We start from the raw sequence: 20,544 nt of genomic DNA on the forward strand, positions 1-20,544 counted from the left end.
TACAGTGAGGAGGGAGTAGCCCTGGGAGTCCTCAACATTGACTCTGGACCCCGTGAAGTCTCATGGCATCAGGTCAAACATGGGCAAGGAAACCTCCTGCTGATTACCATGTACCGCCCTCCCTCAGCTGATGAATCAGTGCTCCTCCATTGAACACCACTTGGAGGAAGCACTGAGGGTGGCAAGGGCGCAGAATGTACTCAGGGTGGGGCACTTTAATGTCCATCACCAAGTATGGCTCGGTAGCACCACTATTGACTGTGCTAGCCGAGTCCTAAATGACATAGCTTCTAGACTGGATCTGCAGCAGCTGGTCAGGGAACCAAAAAGAGGAAAAACATACTTGACCTCATCCTCACCAACCTGCCTGCCACAGATGCATCTGTCCATGACAGTATCAGTAGGAGTAACCACAACGCAATCATTGTTGAGGCGAGGTCTTGCCTTGACATTGACAATACCCTCTGTCATGTTGTGTGGCACTTCCATTGTGCTAAATGGGATAGATTTCAAACAGATCTAGCAACTCAAGACTGGGCATCCATGAAGCACTGAGGGCCAACAGCAGCCACAGAATTTTACTCAAACGCAATCTGTAACCTCATGGCCCGGCATATACCCCACTCTACCATTACCATCAAGCCAGGGGGATCAACCCTGGTTCAATGAAGAGTGCAGGGGAGCATGCCAGGAGCAGCACCAGGCATTCTTAAAAATGAGGTGTCAACCTGGTGAACTACACAGGACTACTTGTGTGAAAAACAGCATATGCAGCAATTAATAGACAGAGCTAAGCAATCCCATAACCAACGGATAAAGCTTAAGCTCTGCAGTCCTGCCACACCCAGTGTGAATGGCAGTGGACAATTAAACAACTCACTGGAGGAGGGGGCTGCACAAATATCCCCATCCTCAATGATGGCGGAGCCCAGCACATCAGTGCAAAAGTTAAGGCTGAAGCATTTGCTACAATCTTTAGCCAGAAGTGCCGAGTAGGTGATCCATCTCGGCCTCCTCCAGAGGTCCCCAGCATCACAGATGCCAGTCTTCAGCCAATTCGATTCACTCCACGTGATATCAAGAAACAGCTGAAGGCACTGGATACTGCAAAGGCTATGGGCCCTGACAATATCCTAGCAATAGCACTGAAGACTTGTGCTCCAGAACTTGCCGCGCCGCTAGACAAGCTGTTCCAGTACAGCTACAACTGGCATCTACCTGGCTCTGTGGAAAATTGCCCAGGTATGTCCTGTCCACAAAGACCAGGACAAATCCAACTCAGCCAATTAACGCCCCATCAACCTACTCTCCATCATCAGCAAAGTAGTGGAAAGGGTCAGCAACAGTGCTAGCAAGGGGCACTTGCTTAGCAATAACCTGCTCAGTGATGCCCCATTTGGGTTCTGCCAGGGCCACTCAGCTCCTGACCTCATTACAGCCTTGGTTCAGACATAGACAAAAGAGCTGAACTCCCAAGGTGAGGTAAAAGTGACTGCCCTTGACATCAAGGCCACAATTGACCGAATGTGGCATCAAGGAGCCCTAGCAAAATTGGAGTCAAAGGGAATCAGGGGGAAAACTCTCCACTGATTGCAGTCACACCTAGCACAAAGGAAGATTGTTGTGGTTGTTGGAGGTCAGTCATCTCAGCTCCAGAACATCACTGGAGGAGTTCCTCAGGGCAGTGTCCTCAGCCCAACCATCTTCAGCTGCTCCATCAATGACCTTCTTTCCATCATAAGGTCAAAAGTGGGGATATTTGCTGATGACTGCAAAATGTTCAGTGCCATTCACAACACCTCATACTGAAGCAGTCCATGTCCAAATGCAGCAAGACCTGGACAATATCCAGGCTTGGGCTGACAAGTGGCAGATACATTCACACCACTCAAGTGTCAGGGAATAACCATCTCCAACAAGAGAGAATCCAACCATTGCCCTTTGATGTTCACTGGCATTACCAACACTGAATGTCCCACTATCAACATCCTGTGATTTGCCATTGGACAGAAACTGAACTGGACTAGCCATATAAATACTGTGGCTAAAAGAGCAGATCAGAGGCTAGGAATCTGTGATGAGTAACTCACCTCATGAGGCCCCAAAGCCTGTCCACCATCTACAAGGCACATGTCAGGATGGTATACTCTCTATTTGCCTGGATGAGTGCAGCTGCCACCACATTCAAGAAGCTTGACACCCCATCTAGGACAAAGCAGCCCACTTGATTGGCACCACATCCACAAACATTCACTCCCTCCAACGCAAAATAGCAGCAGTGTTTACCATCTCTAAGATGCACTGCAGGAATTCATCAAGCCTCCTTTGACAGCACCTTCCAAACCCATGACCACTACCATCTAGAAGGATAAGGGCAGCAGATAGATGGGAACACCACCACCTGGAAGTTCCCCTCCAAATCACTCATCATCCTGATTGGAAATATATCGCCATTCCTTCACTGTCGCTGGATCAAAATCTTGGAAGTCCCTCCCTAACAGCACTGTGGGTGTACCTACACCACATGGACTGCAGCGGTTCAAGAAGGCAGCTCACCACCACCTTCTGAAGGGCAACTAAGGGTGGGCAATAAATGCCGGCCCAGCCAGCGAAGCCCACATCACATGAATGAATTTTTTAAAATGTAAAAACTTCACCGTACCACCCTTCCTCAAATGGACTGGCTGAAAGGGCGGTTCAAACATTCAAGACAGGAATGAAGAAGACACCTGGAGATTCCTTAGCAACCAAGCTAGTACACTTTCTTTTCCATTATTGGGCCATCCCTCACACAACAACAGCTGTCACACCTGAGGAGTTATTGATGAAACGCTGTCTCAGGACAAGATTAAGCTTAATAATGCCTGATTTAGAGGGTAATGTGGAAAGGAATCAGGGAAGCCAGAAAACTAGGCTCGACTGGCATAGTTGTGAGAAGAAATTTACTGTGGGAGAGACGGTATATGTGAACAGCTTCGGAGAAGGACCAAAATAGTTACTGGGTGAAATAAGTGCAGTGATTGGACCTCTATCTTAGCATGTGGAGGTGGAAGGCTGAGTCATACGGAGACATGTGGATCATCTAAGGAAGAGAGAAACAAATCAACAAGAGTTGATTCTACCAGTGTTCATAGCTGGGTCAGTGTTTCCTGTTGAAAGAACTCAACCCAGTACAGACATGTCTGATGTTCCTGTAAGAGTTGAGGCTACAGAGCTGCAAGTGCCCACTGAAGCACGTGATGTTCAGGCAACGTTGGAAACGGAGTTCCCTGACAAAGCATCTGAAGTTGTCGAGCTGAGACGCTTTACACAACCTAAGGAAACCCCCAAGAAAGACTGAATTTGTAAATTACTTACCAGTTTAAATATTTTGCTATCTTGAAAAAATTGTACTTGTAAATATAAAATATATTTCCAAGTAAAGGGGGAGGGATGTGTTATTATGGTTTTATTTTATGTGTAATCTACCTTTAAGAAGAATGTTAAAGAAGATCACATGATCTTTAACACCCAACAGGAGAGTAGTGTGGACAACCTCTATAGGTGGTAGTATAGAGACAGAGTTCGAAGTGTAAGCACACCTGTAGCCACTGCTGAGTACCTTTGTAAATAAACTAGAAATTTTCCACCTAAGAAGTGTCTTCTGATCAACTCTATCAATGGTACTAACTTGGCCACCTCTCACAACAGAAGGTTACCAACCCTTCTGCCACAATTCTGAAACAGTTCCTCTCTATTTACCCTTCAGGATTTTGACACTTCTATTAAATCCCCTTGTAACCTTCTCTGTTCTAAGGATAAAAGCAATAGGTCTCCCTATTCCAGCAGCCTCTTTAAAATTGTATCATTTAATTCATATTGCTTCTTCTCATTATTTTTAGTAAAAGGTATAAATCCATACTTCTCTGTATTGAATCGACTCTGGTATGTTGTTAACTGAAGTGCCTTATCTCTGGTACCATTAATAAAATCTCTTTTGCAATATCTCCAAGACCTTGACATCCTTCCTCAAGTGTGGTGTCCAGAATTAAACATGATATTCCAGGTAAGATCAAACCAGTGTTTTATCAAGGTATATATGCCTTGCTTTTATACACTATCCCTCTATTCATAAAACCAAGTATCCATGTGCTTGTTAACAGCCCTCTCAACTTATTGTGACACTTTCCAAGATTTATGTACATACACCCCTAGGTCTCCCTGTTCCAGCAGCCTCTTTAAAATTGTATCATTTAATTTGTATTGCTTCTCCTCATTCTTTTTAGTAAAAGGTATAAATCCACACTTCTCTGCTTTAAATTGACTCTGGAATGTGTCTTCCCATTGCAGTAATGTCTTTATGTCCTCCTGAAGTATGTCATTTTCTCTTTATCATTTACTAGATGTAACATGTGATTTAAGCACACAGACTACATCAAGGTTAGAAAACAAGGTTTGTTTATTCCACTGACATCAAAGCAGTATCAACCCTCAAGGGAAAGAATAACTCCAAGAAACAAACTACTTACAGAGAATATTCACTGCCGACACTTCAGATGTCTGTCCTATTTGGGGCCTTGGCTCCTCAACGCTGTCACTCACCAGGTTTGTTCTGGGGCTCAGCTCTTGGCTGCAGTCCTGTTCTCTCACTGTCTCTCTCATGAGGCTTCTCACACTCAAGAGTGCTGCCAGTTGGTTTGACTAGGTTTCCAATTCCCTTCCTGGCTCCTCAGCCACTCTCAGGGGTTTCAAGCTGCCCTAGGTTCCTACCACATTGCTGCTTTCTCCCTTACCTCATGGCATCTGGCTGCACCCCTCAGCTTGTCAAAGACACTTCTCCCTGCAGGGCGGGGTCTACAGGGGCTGACCAGTTCCCCTGCTCAGTGCTCTCCCCCAATATCATCACCTGCTTCCGGAGGCCGTACTAGACACCTCCCTGCTTCAGAGTTAATGTCCAGGCAAGTCAACATATCACACAGTGACTGTTTACCGAGTAATCGCGTGATCAGCAGATTCGATTGAACCATGGCAGCTAGCATATTAGAGTCCACATTGGTAGCATTCCTTTCATGCATCACTGATCTGGGCAAATGGTACAGGTTTGGATAATATCCAACATTTTCCTGAGATGACCTTGATAGCTCGTCTTCCGATCTGGCACTCCAATAGCACCCAGGCTTTGTGATGGGTCAGCACATAGGGGACTAGATCAGTCATATCTCCAGAGAGTTTTCCCCCTGATTCCCATTAACTCTAGTTTTGCTAGGGTTCCTTGATGCCACACTTGGTCAAATGCGGCCTTGATGTCAAGTGCAGTCACTTTTACCTCACCTCAGGAGCTCAGCTCTTTTGTCCATGTTTGAACCAAGGATGTAATGAGGTCAGGAGCTGAGTTGCCCTGGCAGAACCCAAACTGGGTGTCAGTGAGCAGGTTATTGCTAAGCAAGTGTCACTTGATAGCACTGTTGGTGACCCCTTCCATTTCTTTACTGATGATCGAGAGTAGACCAATGTGGCAGTAATTGGCTGGATAGTATTTGTCCTGTTTTTTGTATACAGGAGATATCTGGGCAATTTTTCACATAGCTGGGTAGATGCCAGTGTGGTAGCTGTACTGGAACAGCGTGTCTAGAGGAGCGGAAAGTTCTGGAGCACCAGTCTTCAGTATTATTGCCAGAATATTGTCAGGGCCCATAGTCATTGCAGTATCCACTGCCTTCAGCCGTTTCTTGATATCACATGGGCCAGCATCTGTGATGCTGGGGACCTCTGGAGGAGGCCAAGTTGGATCATCCACTTGGCACTTCTGGCTGAAGACTGTAGCAAATGCTTCAGCCTTACCTTTTGCACTGATGCACTGGGCTCCCCCATCATTGAGGATGGAGATATTTGTGGGGCCTCCTCCTCCAGTGAGTTGTTTAATTGTCCACCACCATTCATGACTGGATGTGGCAGGACTGCAGAGCTTAGATCTGATCTGTTGTTTGTGGGGTCGCTTAGCTCTGCCTATCACTTGCTGCTTATGCTGTTTGGCATGCAAGTAGCCCTATGTTATAGCTTCATCAGGTTGACATCTCATTTTTAGGTATGCCTGGTGCTGCTCCTGGCATGCACTCCTGCACACTTCATTGACAGGGTTGAGGTCCTGGCTTGATGGTAATGGTAGAGTGGGGATATGCCGGGCCATGAGGTTACAGATTGTGTTCGAGTACAATTCTACATCTGTTGTTGGCCTACAGAGCCTCGTGGATGCCCAGTATTGAGTTGCTAGATCTGTTCAAAATCTAAGCAATTTAGCACGGAGGTAGTGCCACACAGCACGATAGAGGGTATCCTCAACGTGAAGGCGGGACTTCATCTCCTCACGACTGTGCGGTGGTCACTCCTACAGATACTGTCATGGACAGATGCATCTGCAGCAGGCAATTTGGTGAGGATGAGGTCAAGTATGTTTTTCCCTCTTGTTGGTTCCCTCACCACCTGCTGCAGACCCATTCTAGAAGCTATGTCCTTTAGGACTCAGCCAGCTCGGTCAATAGTGGTGCTACCAAGCCATAATTGGTGATGGACATTGATGTCCCCCACCCTCAGTACACTCTGCATCCTTGGCACCCTCAATGCTTCTTTCCAATGGTGTTCAACATGGAGGAGCACTGATTCATCAGCTGAGGGATTGCGGTCCATGGTAGCCAGCAGGAGGTTTCCTTGCTTGTGTTTGACCTGATGCCATGAGACTTCATGGGGTCTGGAGTCAATGTTGAGGACTCCCAGGGCAACACTCTCCCGACTGTATACCACTCTGCCCCCACCTCTGCTGGTCTGTCCTGCCAGTGGGACAGGACATACCCAGGGACAGTGATGGTGGTGCCTGGGACATTATCTTTAAGGTATGATTCCATGAGGATGACTATGTCAGGCTGTTGCTTGACTAATCTGTGAGACAGCTCTCCCAATTTTGACATTAGCCCCCAGAAGTTGGTAAGGAGGACTGCCAGTTTACCTGCCAGTTTGGACTCCTTCACTAGGCAGGCTGTGCCCCCTAACCTGGTTTGGATCTTCCTCATAAACATATTGGTGATACTTTGACAAGTCTCTGCCCAGATTCTGCCAAGGATTGCGGAGTGAATGCTGCCATTTGCTTGATCCATGGGTACCAGCCATAATCCTCTTTAAACTAGCAAAAGTGGGTTGCCTTCCATGTTCAGTCTTCTAGCTGAGGGACTCAGCATTTCCACTTCCTTTGCTGGACCTCTATCTTCTCTGGTGAGAGACAAGGAATGGAGTTGCACTGGATGAGGTCACCACACCTGACGTCTGTGGTGTATGTGGTTGTTGAGGGCTGTCTCGTTGGAAGTGCCCAACTGTATAGTTAAAATTCCAGCACTTCTTTGGAGTATCCCTTTGATGTGCTTGGTCGTGAGGCTTATTGTAGAGATAGGGCAGCAAGGATTGGTTATGTGCAGCAACCTGTTCCTCCTGTCTCTTCAGCCTGGGGTACACATCCCCATCCATGCTGACAGTCACCACCCTGATGCTGGTCTCTTTCCTGATCTTAGGAGTTCAGTCTTCCACCATGATCTGGGTGATATAATCTCACACATTAAAGAAGGACAGTCGGGGTTTGTCACTGTTGAGTCTCCTCAACTCCTTCCCGACGTCTCCATCCCTTACCACTTCAGCTAGACGATTTTTCAGCTACATGTCCTTGGGCAATCAGAAGGAAGGATCCAGGACAACGATGCCATCGACCAACCTCACCAGCTCCAGGGATACGGAGACCAGGTCCTCTCCCTCGACTTGCTTGTACTCATGCTGACTTCTTTGAACATCTGCACCTCTCCCCAGTGTTTCCTGGCAAGCTTTTCTGCATAGATGTTCCATTACAAGTGTTGCCTGTTCGTTCTCATTGAGCCCCTAGATGCCATGACCTCAATCCGGTCCTTGGCTGCCAGGTTGTTGGACATCTCCGGTCTTCCCCCAAAGTGATACTGCTGGAAGTTACTGATAATTGAATAAATATTACTGATCAGCAAAAGAAAACAGACAATGCTGAGAATACAGTTAGTATCTGTAAAGAGAAAGAAACAGATTATGATATGTTGCTATGTATCTTTCACTATTTGGCAGTTTTTCATCTGGCAGAGTTGCCTCTAGCCTCTGGCAGGGCTGCAGATTTTCCATTTAAGTTGTACATGTATTTTATCAACATAGAATTGTTCCAGTGCAGAAGGAGGCCATTTGGCCCATTGTGTTTGCACCAGCTCTCCAAATGAGCAATTCACTTAGTGCCATTCTCTCGCCTTCTCCCATAACCCTGCACATTCCTCCTTTTCAGATAACAGTTCAATTCCCTTTTGAATGCTTCGATTGAACCTGCCTCCACCACACTCTCAGGCAGTGCAATACAGACCTTAACCACTTGCTGCATGAAACTGTTTTTTTCTTGAAGAGCTGAATGGCCTATTCATGTCACTTTTGCTTCTTTTGCCAATTACTTTAAATCTGTGCTTTGTGAAATCGATCCTTTCACAAGTGGGAACAGTTTCTCTCTTTCTACTCTTTCCAGGAGACCCCGCATGATTTTGAATACCCCTGTTACTGCTAAGTAGGTGGCTAATTATATTTTTAATGGAAAGACAGAATTTGTATTTATATAGCACCTTAACATGAGGTTAGGATGTTCCAAAGTGCTTTACAATGAGTGAATTATTTTACAAAGTGCAATTACTGTAGTTAGGTAGGCAAATGCAACAGCATGGCAAGATTCCTCAAATAGCAAGTTAAAAAAAACTGGAGTTCAGGTCAAGACTACGTACTATTGCAATTTATTTTTAATGAGTTTCACACCTTGGGTTGAAAGAGACAGGCAACTGCAAATATCTGCCTTCCCATTCAGTCCTGCTCTCAACTCTGAGCTGCTCACTATCCTACCAATCATACTTTTGGGCAATGCGAAGGAAATGTAACTAAACATCTATTCTGATTTCATCAATTGATTTCAAAAAAATGTAAAAGTTTCAATTTTTTTCTAGGTCGGGTGACTTAGATCTGCAGAGTTCATGAATTTGTAAAGAAAAATTGATATTTTTATGGTTCCTGGTGTAGCCACTACATCAATAAAAATAAAACTGGCCACTGTTCACTGGTTCAATAGGGAGCAAAAGATTGGATCAGAAATTACTTGTCTCCGATAAACTTTCTGAGAACATAAATATTTTTCATCTAATGCATGAAGTGTCTGCAGATTAATCACATTATTCAAACTTTGCTTTGCTTTCCAAATGGCATGCTCCTACATGAAATTTAAAAAAAACTCTGAGCAGACCTTGCCAGGAACGGAGAAACATTTTCTGCTATCAAATACCATTTCTGCTTCAACAGCACTTGTAATCCAATTCACACTGGCAGGCCTGAGTAATGTACTTCCTCGACACATTTAGAACAGAAACTGGATAGCAATCAGAAACATTGATTACCTTCCATTCTGTTCTCTCAAGCCATCCGCAGACTTAATTGGCAGTTTCTCTGTACATGCGGCGAATTGCACCTTTTGGGAGGTTTTGGACCATTTTGCCATCAAATGCTGCAGCAAAAAAGTTTCTCGGGCAATCTGTTTGATACAGTGTCGAGCATGCTAACACAATCTCGGTTTAGACTGTACCTAAAATTAAGCTGAGGCCTGAATGCAGCATCTCAAACTGTTTTGCAAATACCTTAGGAGAGATATCTATGCTGGATGCAAATTGCACGCAGAAGGGGTTACGTCATTTTATCCAGATTGCACACCGCGGATGTGTTATAAAATTTCCCGGCAAATTCTGTCTCATAAACAAAACTTATTAGTAGGCGCCAAAATTCTGTGAAAAGTTTTATAGCGTAGAGTGTGGTTTTAAAGCACAAGCTGGCTTTATCAATACGCTGTTTCCTGAACATACCGTATGAAGATGCAGCAATGAGATTCCTCTGATGGTAATCTATGCAGTGGAGCATGCTGGAGTTTTCCACAACAGATGGTTCAGAACACTTGGAAGAAGTAATTGATTCAGAATAAATTATTGAAAGTTTTGAACAGGTGCAAAATCACCCTTCAAATGCAGATTTTAGGTAGAATAAAGGCACACAAAGAAAATGAAGTAACATTTTTCTTTGGCTTTGCTAGATGACCCTGTGAAGGTGGATCCTGCCATTAAACTGCCCAAATATATGATTATGTTTTTCCTATATGTATCATGAATGCTATGAACTACCTATGGCTGATATGCAAAGAACAGAAATAGCTTGTATTTATATGGAACCATTCACAACCTCAGGACTTGCTGGATGCTATCAAGTTTCACTTTCCTTTACCAAAATTATCCTGCAGAGCTACAATAATGCCTGGTTTCTTGGCTCCACTTGCCCATCTTCTTAAACTTTTTATCACTGATTAAGCCACAATCTGTGCTTCTACTAGAGACATCCTCATTACTTTCCTCTCTGTTTCTACACTGAGTGATTTCTCATCCTTGATGATTTCAAATTCTCTCAAATCACCTCGCCTTCCCTCTTTTGAGTTCACTACCCTCCCTAAACCTCTTGCAACATACAAACTTCTTTAATCATATTCACAGCCATGCTCTTGATTCTTCCATCTCACATGGCTTCTCTACTCCCGTGGTCTTAATTACAGACAAGTCCATATCCAACTACTTCCTTGTATGCCACACCACTCATATACTTCTGTGTCTGACAGTGGTTTAAAAAAATTGTATCAAGTTGCTTACAAATATATTTTCATGCCCTCTATACTTCAGTTCATCCAAAATTCTGCTGCCCAAATCCTATCCCACATGGAGACACAGTCACCCATAATTCTTGGCTTCATTGATCTGTCTTGGTCTTCCAACATTCCCATTTTCATCTTTAAATCCCTGGTATTTCTTCATATCTCTGTAATTAGCATTAGCTCTACAATGTCTTGCAAGCTATCTGTTCATCTAATTCGTGTCTCTCCCCTCCACTTTACCTGATGCCTTCCAATTCCTCCTTGAACCCCTCTACCACCACTAACTACTGCTTTAAGACCCCTTTATTACCCCTCCTAATAATTCCTTATTTGATTCAGAGTTCATTCCTGTCTGATTACACATCTTGTGAAGCATAGAGGATGGTTTCCTATGTCACAAGCACTATACAATTTATCGTTGCTGTTACAACACAAAAATGCAAGCATCAGCTTCCCAGTATTGGCAATGCTGGGGAGCAAAAGGTACAATCAACAGGAATACTGGAGCCATCCCTGCATGCAATGCAGATCCGTACAAGCAGTAGCATATGATACAATATGTGTATTCTTACACCACACACCACACTCAACATGACGGAGTTGGTGGCATAGTGGTATTGTCACTTGAGTAGTATTCAAGAGACCCAGTTTCCAGTGCTCTGGGGACCTGAGTTTGAGTCCCAACAGCAGATGGTGAAATTGAATTCAATAAAAATCTGGAGTTAAAAAGTCTGATGATGACCATGAAACCATTGCTGAGAAAACCCATCTGGTTCACTCATATCCCTTTAGGGAAGGAAATCTGCTGTCCTTACCTGGATTTCTTACCTGTGACTCTTAAATGTCCTCTGAGCAAGGGCACTTAGGGATGGGCAATAAATGCTGGCCTAGCCAGCGATGCCCATATCCCATGAGCAAATAAAAAAAAATTCTGCCCTCAGTACAATAACATAAGTTGTATTTATATAGTGCCTTTAATATCAAACAAAATTTGACACCAACCTACATAGGGAATATTCTGACAGCTGCCAGTGGTGAGGTGATGAAAATCAGGGATGCACAGAATTGGAGGAGTGCAGAGGTTGCAGAAGATCACTGCGCTGGAGGAGGCTGTAGAGATGGAGCAGTTCATTGTCATATATTGACAAAAGACATAGGCCTGAATTTTTCCCTTGTCGGACGCACGTGATTGGTGGGCCTGGGATTGGTCGGGAAACGGGGCCTCGATCGTGATCGGTCCCTGACTGCGTGCTGAAAAGCTCAGCACTGCCGGGGTGGGGGCGGGTGATGACATTCAATGATGATATTCTAGAGAGCTCCCTGAAGGCAGACAGCTGCCTCAGGGAGTGCAGACCTGCAAATAGTAAACTAAAGCACAAAAAAATCTGCAAAAGAAATGTCCGTGCAGCACAATCAAGCACCTGAAAGCAAACCTCAGAAAAATGCTGTCCCCAGATATTTCTTTTTATTTTATTTCGTGATGGAAATTTCATCCCGCCCTTGGATGAGGTTTCATCAAAAATGTAATGGTCGCCTGGCCAATTCACCTGTCTGCCAACTATAAGGTTAGACAGGCCACGTAAAATCACAGACAATTGTGCCATTATGGGCTTAATTTTCTGCTTAATTGCCGGCGGGTACGCTTCCAACTGCCATGCATTGGCACCCACCGAGTGAAATATCACGCCAGTGCACGATGACATCAGGATGATCGCCCGACCTCATCTCGCGTGATTTTACACCCATTCAACACCCGCCCGCGGAAGGTAACATTCTGCCCATCAAGTATCAGGAAAATTTATGGATAGGTTTAAATCATATTAATCAAAAAATCATTAAGTACCAAACTGTATCACTGTCATTTTATTTGTACCTTGTACCCAGCTCCTCTGGGTTAACATGCAATCCATTTATGAGGATTTTAGGTGAAGTGAAGGTCGATTGGTCATGTAGTAGCCTTTAAGGAGGTATGTTACTGCCATCTCAGCAAGGGAATGGAACTTCAGTGACATATTTTTGTTAGTCTTATCTCCATAGCATATTTACAGAACAGGATGACATGTGATAATGCAGCAATGCGTTTGCACCTTTTTTTTATGAGTCCTATATAGAAATATAATTATGTGAATGTTTCACACATCAGGATAGGTAGGACAAAAACGATTATGAAGGGGTATTTCATTTTGAACTTTACATTCCCATCTGCATGAAGTTTTGTACTGAATCATTTCTTATATCTTTTTTACTTTGAACCTTTATATTTCACAACAAGATTTCCTTGTCTGTAACAGGCGTCAGCCAATTGCACTCTTATTACACCTAAATACCTACAATTTCTACCTTTACATCAGAACGATTGCAGCCGCTTCTTCATCTACAGAAGTTATTTTCCAGACCACTTAAAAATCTGTTCTGCAGAGTCCCACTTTTAATCCACTTGTGCAGGCCTCCATATAACTGCTTAAAAAAAATTGCTTTGCGATTTTTCATTCTTACAATGTCCATTCAAATAGTCAAACATGCTTGTTTCATAGCTAGAATCTCAAAATCCACTTTAGAGATGCTTCAGAAATCGGATGCTGAAATTTCAAGATTGTTTTAATCTCACTTCCTGTTGCTTAAAATTAACAATGCTAAGTCCACTTAAGTGAAAAGTTAGTCATCACATAGTTCTGTGAAGTGAATCTAAACTGAAAAACAGGTCCATTTTCTACCTACGCCCATTGTATTCATTCCTTTCATTTGGATATTTTTAGCTCCAGATCTACAAATTACGCAGTTAACTATGATTACAGCAAAAATTACATACAGTGACAATTTGTGTCCTGTCTTATGGTTTTGCAGTGCTTCAAAATACAGCAAATTCAAATTAGAAATACAGCCAATAACATATTGTACATGCAAGAATGTAAGCTGTTTCTCATGAATATAAAGAATATGCAACAGAAAGACTCTAAATACATCAAGGGCAGAATTTTGAGGTCATCGGGCGGGTGCGGTGAATGGGCCCGGAAGCGGCCGGGACACAGCTCACTGCCCACAATCGGCCCCTGACTGCAATTTCACACTAGCTGCCCAATTAATGGCCAGCCTGTGTGAAAGGCGCACTGAAAGGCTCAATGCTGCTGGGGTGGGGGCGGGAGGAGGGCGAGCGCTGAAGTCAGCGTGAGCATGGGGAAGCATGCGCTGAAAGCTCCCTGAAAGCAGAGAGCTGCCTCAGGGAACTGAAGAATTTAAAGCCATCAAATAAAGGTTTTAAAATGCAGAAAAAAATGTCCGCACATTGGATTCACTCACCTAAACATATGGATTATAAAAATTCTGCCCACCGTAACGTTGGGCAGGCAGCGAAAAATCCAGGTTAATTAATACATTAATGACCTTAATAGGCCCCTTAATTGTTGACAGGTGCATTGCCGACTCTCATGCATGCCTGCCAAGTGAAATATCGCGTAAGTATGCAATGACGTTAGGACACTCATCTAATGTTATCGTGCGTGATTTTAAGCCCTATTGAATTGGACGTGCGCCCGCCCATGGGATGCATAATTCTTCCCCAAGTATTCAGTGAGCATCCTCCCTTCACAATCCTTGAGAGATTATTGTTTTCTGGTAGCGCTGGGGTAAAACTCCATTGCTTTTTGCTACCTTTCTTTTCGTTTCTTCCCTTGTTATGTCAGTGAGGAATGTGAATTAAAAATAACCAGGAGAGATTTAATTGACTCAGCATCACAATGTGGTCACCTCCCTACTTATTGGTCGCTGTCCATGAGCAAGTTTTAAAGTTCCTCAGTTATTGGGCGGAATAAGAAGCTGGTGCAACAAGGGTGGGCCCCACACCCAGAAGTCAGCAGCGTTTCGACTTCCGGGTCCACCTTTGGAACGTGCACGATAATGCGCTGATTGGGCATCATTAAGCTGACGGGCAAATCTGAGGCCTTCATCCCGCCAAATGTTGCTTGAGGATGGGATGTTCAGTCTCCGTGCTTGTTGTCTATGACCCGGAATAAGATCATGGCCAGCCCTTTAAAGGGCTCTCTGGCATGGGACAGTGTCAGCGGACACAGGTGATGCAAGATAGTGTAAAGCCTCTCTGGAAATCTCGTATTTGTATAATTTGCAGGCCTGTAAGGTGAGAGAATTTAATTTGAAGCTCTGTATCTCAATCTTAGTACTCTCCATAGCATAATTTTTAAACTTCGAAAAATTTCCCATGTCTTTGCATGTAGGAGAAGTACAGTTGTTACATATTTCCATGCAGAGATGTCAGCACCATTGGGCCGAGGGGGGAAGCAGGCTAGAAGGGCCAAACCAGACTCTAGATTCTGCAAAGGCTCAATCGGAGCCCTTGTGCATGCAGTCTTGGACCGACATGAAGAGTTGATGCCAACCTCAAGCAAGAGGAGGAAGCCGGACCAGACACAAGCAACGTGGGAGGAGGTGGCTGAGGTGGTCAGCAGTGTTGGCTTGGTCAGTAGGACTTAGTCCCAATGCCAGAAAAGGCTGCATGACCTAATGAGGTCGGCCAGGTTGAGAATGGCCTCAGTGAGACCAATCTTGGACCAGTGTGCTCCAGGGTGCGCTCATGAATGCAGGAGGGAATTGAGTATGGCTGTTCATCAAAGACAACATGATTCAACAAGGACACATCTGTCTTCGATGTTGTCATTCTGCATTTCAAGCAATGTTCTAGTTACAGGGCGGGGGATTTGCAGAAAGACCAGATGATGCATGAACATGCCATCCAGGCTGGCATGCACTGAGCTGAGAATGGGTTGGAGGCATGCCATAAGGTTAAATGAAATTGTTAATGAATGCACTCTTACAAATCTTTTCAGGAGAGGCGAGCCCACAATGCACACAGGTGAGCCAGATGGAGGATTGCCAAACCTGGAAGTCCTGAGTCCTTTTGAAGAGGGGGTTCTGATGCTCATGGAACGCAAATCCTCCAGGCATATAGGTAGAGATGAGATTACAGGAAGGCCAGGGTCTGGTGAGAAGGCAAAAGGCTCAATTATATAGAAAAGGGGTCAGAGCTAGTGGAAGTTTAATGGAGTCGGCATTAAGTAATTAGGCTGGTGAATGCAGTTCATACGTTGAAACCCTGACAAATTTCATCATATGAAGCTTCAGATGATTGTTCAAATGTATATTGTGGCTGTACAGTATCATCAGTCATGTTGCACAGTCAAACAGCTGATGAGACTCTTGTAATAGGGCTGAACTGACAAGGTCTTGGATGCCTACTAACCTCCTGACATCTGCCTCTTTGTCACAGGAGAAGCTTCTTCTGCTGATCCTCTGCCAGAAGCCATGCTGCCACTCCTCTCCGAGGAGGAAGAGGCAGGCATAGAGGATGCAGCGTCACATCATCTCTGAGTACCAAGCACCATCACAAATACTGGCGCCTCAGCAGGGATTAGTGCTTCTCTAAGGGGATTGTGCACACAATCGTGAGGCACTTCACATTTGCATGTGCAGCTACTAGAGAGTAAGATGGAGCAGGCCTCAGGCAGTCAGAGGAGTGTCCAGGGTGTTCCAGGGTGTTATAAAATCTGATTACAGCCACGAATTGCATATGGGCATATTGAACTTTTGAAGCAAGTCATGGGTGTTTTTAAAGAAACACAAGCAAGGACACTGAGCAAAAGATGGCTGACAATGTAAAGTGACCACTTTCTGGAATACTGACAGACCTGTCCTGAGAGAACATGGAATGTCACATCTGAAAACATGTCATGGCCTTCGTCAAGTAGAGACACTTGAAAGGAAGATAGGAAAGATGCAAAAGACTGAACTTTAATCTCCTGTGGTTGCAGAGAGAAAAGACTGATTGCCACATCTCAGAAGGCATCTAAAATCCATATCCTGTTGATTTATACCTCAGATATGTAAAATGGTCAGACATCAAAGAAAACAAGAAACTGAACACAAGATATGTTTTTTTATTCCCTTTCAGGAATACACAGGGGAAAATGGGTTGAAAGCTAGCTGCAAAGCAGTGCTAGTGTGCTGGTGTGCTGTACATGTGAGATGGCAAGAAGAAGATCAACTAGTCACCCCTGCAGTTGCAGGCGAAGTCTCTCTCTCTCTTTCTCTGTTGCTGGAAGCAAAGCTTAGCAAAGCCACAATCAAAAAGGAAACAGGACAGTTTCTTCAGCCAACTTGCAGAACCTAGTGTCTCCAAACCAACTGCTAAACTTCCAAAGTCACTATACTGGAATCACCCAACTTAACAGCCGCAACATTTCATCATCTACGCCTCATGGACAAGCCAAAGGCTGATTTGCATATCTTTTAAAACTTTTATTTGGATTCTTAACTTCTCATTTCTGATCTGTGCGTATATGTGTTGCATTTTTATTGTTTTTCTTGGGTTTTTAGTAACTAATAAACCTACTCTTCCTTTGACTCAAGAAAACATGGTTAAATTGGTTCCTTCTAAAAAAAATACATTTGGGCTGGGAAAAGGTGTCCATGAGGGAAGGGATTCCTTTTAAATTAACCTTGTTGCAACCAAACAAGGGGTTTGAATAAAGAAGGGAAGCCAGTTCGCTCCTCCTCACCAAGGAGCATAACAAAATTTGCTTCCTATTTGGGAAGTTAACAAATTGGGGCACCTTGTCCGGGGACCAGTCGTAACAAGAGGCTGATTCTGAGTCAGATGATGAGCCTCTGGAGTCATTTGTAAGGCAGCAGATGCTGGATGTCCAGCGAAAGGTCCATGAAGATTTGGCAAGTATACCAGGGATGTTGCATACTCTGGTCCAGACTGTGGAGGTGTCCATCCAGGCCATGTGCAGTGCGATCACGCACTCTTTGGAGCATCAAGCTTCCTCCATGGACAAACTAGCGACCGTCCTGGAGAGACAAACTGAGTACATTGTGGCGCAATCGTCGGGATGTGCCCTGACCAGGACACCATCACCCTGGCTCTGAGCTCAGGGGCACCAAGCCAGGGTGACAGAGAGACTAGGAACTTGGTTATAGACTCAGCTCCTGGCACCTCACTGGTTGGGAGGACCAGGTGGTCCTTGTGGCAGAGGATGAGCAGCAGCTATCCCCATCCGGACTCGCCTCTCCAGGTCACTTCTGATGGGGGCAGCACCTCGTCTGTCCACAAACCATTGACACGGTCCATGAGTATAGCAATCTCAAGCATTTCAGCACTGTCTTCTAAAGTAGCCGCTCAAGACCGCAGCTGCAGAAAGGATGCCCGTCAAGGATCTCCAGGGAAAGGGAGGTAGTAGATCAGCTGCCTCTCTCCAGTACAGCCACAAACAATAGGGGAGCATTGTGCCGGAGCACCCGTCAATGTGTAAAAATATATCTGCATTAGTCACAAAGAGGGGCACATGGGTGAGTTGCTGATTTCTTGTTGTTAGTAATCCTTTAACATCTGTAAATAAACACACATCTTGCATACCCTCATGCTGATGTTTTAATTATGTGCTGTCACTGTGTCAATAGTGTCTGGAGGTTGAGGGGAGATTGAAAATTTTGAGGGTGGGCAGGAGGAATCATGTGTTCATATAGAGAAGTGGATTGAGCATGGAGATGACAGTGACAGAACATGCTCATAACACATAGGCAAAGGATCATCCAGATGCCCCCCAAGCATTTCTGATCCAGTCGTAGAAACTTCTGGTGTAGTAAGGCATCCCTAGTGTGACGGCCGTCCATGCAATAACTGCCAGGGCCTTCATCATGAGTGTCACCGTGCTCCCTGACCTCATTATCGCCCTCACCCTCTGAAGATTGGCCCCGATCTGGTGTGCCTTAATCCTCCAGGGCATCTCCTCTTTGGTTTGCAAGATAATGGGGTGTGCAAAAAACCATAACCATCGGGGACACATGAGGGGGGTTACTGCAATGTCTCTCCAGATTTGTCCAGGTTTCAATAGACTGAAAGTCTGCTCCACAATGGCCCTGGTGCTTGCATGGCTCTCATTGTGCCTCCTTTCCACCTTAGTTCTGGGCACCCTCACAGGCATCTATAGCCATCTCTTTAATAGATGCCCTTTATCACCTATGAGCCATCCATCCAGGAAATCAGGGCCGCTGAACAGGTCTGGCACCTGTGAATTCCGAAGGATGAAGGGGTTGTGGAGCTGCCTGGCACACACCTGTATATCCAGCAATAATGCTCGCAGACCACCTGGACATTCAGCGAGTGGAAGGCTCAGGGCTGTCCAGCAGGAGCCTTTATGGCAACTTGAGTACAGTCAATGGTTCCTGGTTCCCTGCTTCCTGGGGAAACCTGCAATCACCACGAATCCTTGGACTCTATCCAGTTAACTCTGGACATCCTGTGTGAAGAAGTTGTAATTCCCTGCCCTTTGGAAGACTGCATCAGTGAAGACCTTTTTGCAATGGTGTACAGCAGGTTGTGTAATGTCATTGAGGTCTCCATAGGCTACGTGGAAGGAGCCTGTCGTGAAGAAGTTGAGTGTGATAGTCACCTTCAAAGCAACAGGCATCAAGTGCCTCCCTACACAGTTGGAGGAGATTTCCTCTGCGAGCATGTCACAGAGTGATGTGATAGTGGCCCTTGGTAGCCTGAGTCTTCTCCTGCACTGAGACTCAGACAATTGACAGATAGCTCAATCTCTGCCTGTAGACTCCAGCAGTTGCATAAGACTTTCTGCACCTCCACTAAGGGTCTCTGAGTACCTCTTGCCCTTTGGGGTCTGTCCCCTTCAGCAGTGAATCCTGGACCTCCTGCTCTACCCTGCTTCCTCTCACTGTCCCCCTCCTCTTCCTCATTGTTCTCTCCTCCTCACTGGAGGTTGTGTCTCCCACAGAGATCGCAATGCTCATCTGTCTCCGTTATACCGCTAGGATTGGGCAGGAACAAAATTCAGCACTCAGCAGAGCACTCTGCAACAGAGAAAAGGCCTCTACCTCAAAATATATCAGAGTAGACTTTTTTTTTTTAAAATATACATTATTCACAAAACATCTGGAAGAGCATTCCAAAACATTTCAAAATCGCCATCACAAAAATACAATCAGATTCAACTTTTACACATGGATCACAAGATGCATCAATACAATCAATGAATATTACAATCATTTCAATATGGTCAATGCAGACAATCAGACAATGGTATTGGAGTTATCAATATACATCATGTTGCACTCTGAGGTGTTTCAATACAATTATAATACAATTAGTATTCACTGCATATATTCATTTTTAGCTGTGCAGCCTAAGGGGCTCTCAACAGTTCCCAGCCCCTCAGTGCACCATGGCAGAAAGGTCTTAGACAGCGACCTTTCCCCATTGCACCTTTGCAGCGGCTGCCCCAAGCTTTACGTCCCTCAGCACATAGTCCTGGACCTTGGAATGTGCCAGTCTGCAACACTCGGCCGGGGACAACTCTTTGCGCTGGAAGACCAACAAGTTTCGGGCAGACCAAAGAGCGTCTTTCACCGAGTTGATGATCCTCCAGCTGCAGTTGATGTTTGTCTCGGTGTGTGTCCCTGGGAACAGCCCGTAGAGCACAGAGTCCTCTGTCACAGAACTGCTCAGGATCAACCTCGACAGAAACCACTGCATCTCTCTCCAGACCTTCTTTGCAAAGGCACAATCCACAAGGAGGTGAACAATGGTCTCGTCCCCACCACAGCCCCCTCGAGGGCAATGTGCAGAGGGGGTGAGACTCCTGGCGTGTAGGAAGGATCTGACGGGGAGGGCCTTTCTCACCACTAGCCAAGCTACATCTTGGTGCTTGTTGGAAAGTTCTGGCGATGAGGCATTCTGCTAAATGACTTTGACTCTCGGGGAACCATCCCAC

The sequence above is a fragment of the Carcharodon carcharias genome, chromosome 13 (assembly GCF_017639515.1).
Source record: "Carcharodon carcharias isolate sCarCar2 chromosome 13, sCarCar2.pri, whole genome shotgun sequence".
In the NCBI taxonomy this organism is placed as follows: Eukaryota; Metazoa; Chordata; class Chondrichthyes; order Lamniformes; family Lamnidae; genus Carcharodon; species Carcharodon carcharias.